The following is a 6438-nucleotide window of genomic DNA, read 5'->3' as shown; positions in this document are numbered from 1 at the left end:
TGCTCACAGAAAGTGTAGCTGATCTGAACAGAATTTCCCAGGGGGCTTTACAGGTCTACCTCATCGACATACACACTATGGGATGTGAAGAGTAACAATAGACATCTTGTCAGAAGACTTGCTAGCCAAGAGGAAAATGGAAACCAAATGAATCATTTCTGATTCAGGCAGCTGAGACTCCAAGGCTCCCACTGCCACCACCCATAGGGAGATTTTGTTCTCATTTGTTTTGTTTTGTTTTTTAGGGGTGGGTGCATACGTGTATGAGTGCATTGTGTGCATGTGTGTGTGCACACAGTGTGAGTATAGAGATCAGAAGACAACTTGAAGGAACTGGTGCTCTCCTTCCACCACGCAGGTCGTCAGACTTGGCTACAGTGCCGTCACCCACTGAACAGTCCCACAGCCCTTGTCTTAGTCAAAGTCAAACACAAGGCCACTCGTTCACTGCTGGGGAGACTGAAAACTATTGCAGCCATGCTGGAAATCAGGCTAGAGAATTTTCACCCGCTGCACTATTCCCTGGCGTATGCCCAAAGGGCCAGACATGCTGCCTACTTCACGGCTCGCTCAACCATGTTCTATTACAATGGCTAGGAGACAGAGATGGCGTGAATGTCCTTGAGCTGGAAAATGGAGAGTGAAATGCGGTGCATATGTACTAGTAAGCTGTAAAGAAAAATGTATGAAAAATTTTGTGTTGCGTGAGGAGCCCGGACCCATAAAGACAAATGTTGCATGTTCTCTCTTATTTATGAAACCTAGTTAAAATCTTCAGACATGAGTATATAACCTGGACTAACCACAGAAGCCAGGAAAGAACAAAGGGCCCCATGGTAGCTCTAGAGAGGGGTTGGTAGGACACGGGCTGGGAAGGGAAAATGGGAAAAACCAGAGTTGAAAGTTAACTGGAAAGGGGTGAGAGAGGCCAATACAGAGAGGGCAGAAAGGAGGAGAGATAACAGTAATGATGTGTTTAAAAGCCATAGGGAAGCACAAATAATTTTATGTTTATTTAACTATATATATGTGCATAACATACCCTATATGACATATATGTATATATGTGTGTATTTTTGTTTACTTAAATATATATACATATGCTTAACACACACTATATGATATGTGTGTGTATATGAATGTATGTGTGTATTTGTGTGTGTGTTTTGAGTGAAGTTAGACTACTTGAGGTGACAATGCTACCCCCAAGAGGCTAAGAGTATCTAACAAAAGCCCCGGTTCCAGGTTTGAGCAATCCCCTTTGAGTTACTGATGAAGAATCCAAGAAGCTCCCAGAGTAATCCAGGCTATTGCTTATTGCCCTTGGTTGCCATCCAGAGCTTGAAGGTAAGACCCTGTTGCTGAAGACCCCACACACTTGGGACCCAGGAGGAAGTGACCCGGGCTCCTCCCTGAGGACTAGCTCCCGCAGTATCTGAAGGTGCTCTGCAAGCTGCCACCGGAGAAAATAACAGCAGTTGCAGCCAGCTGGAAAGCCTGCAAATGACCCCCAGCATGGCGAGACATCCCGACAGTGCAGGATCTCGGGAGTAACCAACCTAAGGCCTCTCAGTAGGAGAGAGTCCATGCCTGGACTATAAATCCGGTCCATTACTCATGGCCAGTGAAGTCCTGGACCCTGGAGAGAACCTACTTCTGCCACTTTCCTGAATCGGTATAATTCCCAGCTGCATGCTAGCTACCTCTCCCGATACCCACAGATAAGCGTAGCTCTCACCCCTCATCAAAGATGCATCTTTTTGCAGCCGACAGAGACCATCACAGAAATTCACAACTTTTCAAAATGTTGTGAGGAGCCCGCCAGCGATGGCTACTCACATAGTCAATTGAAAGTCTTTAGTCCAGTCAGCCGGGACTACGCGGAGGTATTCAGAGACCCAAGCATAGCGCTGAGTGTCCGGAGCACAGGGTTTCTGGAGGCAGAACCCACCTTCTGGCATCTCACTCAGCAACTGCAGCAGCTGCTGGAGGGGAGCAGTGGTGGGGTCTCCACTTTGCTTTAACTAGTAATTTGACAGAAGCTGAGATAAGCAGTTATCTCCTGTGGGGGTGATTGGCACGGGCAGGCAGTTTGACAGAAGCTAAGTTAGCTACGGTATCTTGATCTTGGGTTCCTAGCATAAAATTGGGTAATTTTCCACTGGACTCCTCATCAAGATCAATTTCTAGTTAAACCTGAGATGGCCTCAGCAAGAATACAAGATGGAGGAACCTCTGCCCCTGTCTTGCCCTGTCATAAAAATACAGAGAACAACTGATCATGGAGTGTCGAACCCCAGTTGATAAATCTACATCGTAACTCCATGCTTAAGGCTCCTAGAACATCGCAGAAGAAGAAGACAAGGACAAAAAGATTGTATGAGCCAGAGGACCCGGATGTCTGCTGCAAGGCAGTACCGTCTATATGTGACACAAGGAAGCTGCAACCATCAAGTCTCAACAATGTGATTCCCTAAACAGGGCTGCCACAGCACCCGTTGGCATACCAAGATGGATGGGGACAATCTCATAAGGCCCTGCTCCTAGATGAAGAGCTGTGATAAGTCGCTGCTGAGAGAGGGTGTTCGGTCTTCCACAGAGATGAGCCTCCTGATAGGTCATCCAGTCCAAACTGTCAGCCCCGAACAAATACACACAGGAGACGCACTAAGTAGACACCACAGGATGTCTTTATGTAGAGATATGTGTGTATATGTAAACATATGTATATATACATATATATATATATAAAATGATAGTTGAAGAGGTCATGAATTTGAGAGGAAGTTGGGGCATCGAAAGAGTTGGAGAGGAGAGGAAAGGGAAGAAATTATTCACAGTTTACATATATGTATTCTCAAAAAAATTAATTATAAAAATTACAGTAATCTATTTTTTTTTCTTTTTTGTTTTTTGAGACAGAGTTTCTCTGCATGGCTTTGGAGCCTGTCCTGGCACTCACTCTGTAGACCAGGAACTCACAGAGATCCCCCTGCCTCTGTCTCCCAAATGCTGAGATTAAAGGTGTGTGCCACCACCGCCCAGCAATAATCGATTTTCTTAAAAGGCATATAATACATAATGTCTAGTATTAAATGATTGCTTCCCATCTTGATATTTCCTTGAACACTTGGGCCACATTTTCTTGACAAATGAGTGCTCATTTTGTGTTGAAATGGGAGCGGCGGGGTTGTGTCCCCGGCACCTGGCCGCCCGCATGGCTAGCTTATGCCCCGAAATAATTACACGGAAACTGTATTCTTTTAATCACTGCCTGGCCCATTAGTTCCAGCCTCTTATTGGCTAGCTCTTACATATTGATCTAACCCATTTCTAATATTCTGTGTAGTAAGTACCACGAGCTGGCTTACCAGGAAAGATCTTAACCTGCGTCTATCTGGAGTGGGAGAATCATGGCGACTCCCTGACTCGGCTTCTTTCTCCCAGCATTCTGTTCTGTTTACTCCACCCACCTAAGGGCTGGCCTATAAATGGGCCAAGGCAGTTTCTTTATTAAATGAAAGTAACTCCTCCATCAATTTTGTTTTGGTTACGTCAAGGTGGCGCATGTAAGCATAGACTATATACTGATACACATAGAAAACAGACATGAATCTGGGCGGTTAGTGGCATATGCCTTCAATCCCAGCACTTGAGGGCAGAGGCAAGGGGTTCTCTGTGAGTTTGAGGCCAGCCTGGTCTGTAGAGTGAGTTCCAGGACAGCCAGGGGCATATAGAAAAACCCTGTCTTAGGGGGGAAGGAAAAGGAAGAAAAGAAAAGAAAGAGAAAGACAAGCATGAGAAAAGATGGATTGCCAGTGGCCATGGCAGAGGGGCAATAGGTGACAATTTAAGTTGGCACTGCCATGAGGACCTACTGTCAACAGCTCGGGATTGAGGGGGAGCCACAGAGTGGAAAAACTAATCACCCCACTTGACTTGATACCTGAGGGGGCCAGCCAGAAAGAGAACACACACACACACACACACACACACCCCTTTAGGATCTCTCTTTTATCCTCTCTATCTCTTTTCTTACTTCTGTCCAGGTGTATCCCTTCCGTCTCTCTCTTTCTGTCTTCCTACTAACTTTGTTTTTCCCTTACAACTTACATACCCCAGAAAAATCTTCCAAGCAGTATAAAAATTACAACATGGTTACATTCTATTTTTAAGTGGATGATCACAAAGAACACAAGTAAAAAACAGCATGTTTTCCATTTCTCTTACATGATTGAGCATTTTATGTATGTATTACAGGTGAAAAACAAGTTTTCCCAAGAACCCACATACATGGTACCCAAGCAACATGCTATAGATTAACAGAGTATAAGCAAGTAAGGTGTTTTTCTCAACCAGTTCTTTTGCTGGCAGGCTGCATTTTGCAGTTACAAAGAAAGGACCAATCATTTTATTATTTATCTCAAAAGGTAATCTTCTGAGAAATCGTAAAAGAATCACAAATATAAACTCTTATAAATGAAAACCAACCAGTCAGCTCCTTTAAATCCTCAGGGTGCAGACCCCATTCATCAAGTTTTTATATCAGGAAGCTGAGGACAGAAATAGGTACAAGGAATTAATCATTACCTTTGGTCACCAACTCATCCTAGCAAGAAAAGCCTGTCAGCCAGCAATAATCAGATTGTCTTTGCTCCTGCTTCCTGACTTCGAGTTCCTGGCTCAGCTATTAAAAGTATGCCTTTAAATTGTTTTCCAAGACTTTTTATCTGAAAGCCATTAACAAAATCATCTTAACCTAATCTAATTTAAAGCTTTGCTTCAGCTATGCTGTACACTGAAGCCCATAAACACATCTCTCAACATTAAGATAAAAACCTTGAGCTAACTTATCTTTTCTTAATCATTAACCCAAGGCACTGGCCCTACAGCTCCTGAAGGGAAACTAGCCATTGTGATCTTTCCTTGTTCTTACTTTCGATCCTCGGCAGCCCCTGCTTTATCAGGGGTGGAGGCAACACCATATCTTGCTTTTACATATATTAGTTTTCTCACTAAGTTAGCCTCTATCATAATCTCTTATTATATTTATTAAAGACCCTCAATCACCAAAATCCTATTTAGCTAACACTATTATTGTTTAAACAGTACAGCTTAGGAGGAAATCATCTTTGTAATAATCCACAAGTAAAAATGCCCAGTAGAATGGAATTTTTCCATGAAATAGTCACATCACATTAAAGACAGTGGGCTCTCCCCACGCCCATTCACACTCTGGGTGAATCTCAGAGTGTATTACCCATGAGAACTGAAATATCACAATAACCCTCCATACCAAGAACTACCCTAGATCACACTGAAGTAAATATCTACCACCTCTTCAGTCCAGAGACTAATTGTCCCCTCTAGAAAGACTAATTGTCCCCTCTAGAAAGACTAATTGTCCCCTCTAGAAAGACTAATTGTCCCCTCTAGAAAGACTAATTGTCCCCTCTAGAAAGACTAATTGTCCCTTCTAGAAAGACTAATTGTCCCCTCTAGAAAGACTAATTGTCCCTTCTAGAAAGACTAATTGTCCCCACTAGAAAGACTAATTGTCCCCACTAGAAAGCCTGCCTAGACTCGGACTCGCAGTGTGCTGCTGCTCTCCATTCAGCAAAAATTAAAATTCAGAGATTTTTAAAAATAAGTTTTTGCTGTCTACAAGACTTCAAATATAAGTAAGGTAAACACATCAGAAAGTTGACTCAACAAACACCGGAAAAAAATGAGCCAACATGACTATAATAATACCAAAGGATAATTCAAAGCAAATTAAATTATGACGCAAAAGATGAATAATACATAACAATAAAAATAACCAATTTAGGGTCAAAGAGATGGCTTGGCAGGTACAGAACTGGTTGAGCAAGCTGGCAACCTGAACTCTAGCCACAGAAGCCACCATGGAAAGAGAGACCAGACTCCTGAAAGTTGTCCTCTGACCTCCACACACGCACACACATGTGCGCTCACATGCATGCTCACACATGTCACATACATGCTAAAAACTAATTACTAAATTTAAAGTGTTTAATTTAATAAGACAGAACAATCCTTAATGTGGCTACTGTGTATACACTGAATAGCAGGCCTTCTATATACATGATGAAAAAGCTGTCAGAATCTAAACAGAAAGGAGACAAATCCAACCTTACAGTGAAAATTTCAACATGTCTTCAAGAGTAATAGAATATGTAGACAATATGTCAACAAACACACAAGGAACTGAAAAATGCCCTTGACAAGCTCGAGCTGACTGGTATTGTGCAAGAGTCCTCCCAATGGCAGCAGAATGCACACTATTCTCAAATCCAGATGTAGCTTCACCAAATCTGTGTGCTGGCACAGACCAAACCCAAACCTTAAGAAGCTGAAACAGACTAGAGCTGCTTGCAGTATGTGTGATGGCTGCTCTTGGTTGTCAACATGACCACA

Source organism: Chionomys nivalis, chromosome 7 (assembly GCF_950005125.1).
Source record: "Chionomys nivalis chromosome 7, mChiNiv1.1, whole genome shotgun sequence".
Lineage (NCBI taxonomy): Eukaryota > Metazoa > Chordata > Mammalia > Rodentia > Cricetidae > Chionomys > Chionomys nivalis.
The sequence above is the reverse complement of the archived record's forward strand: the minus strand, read 5'-3'. Positions refer to the sequence as shown.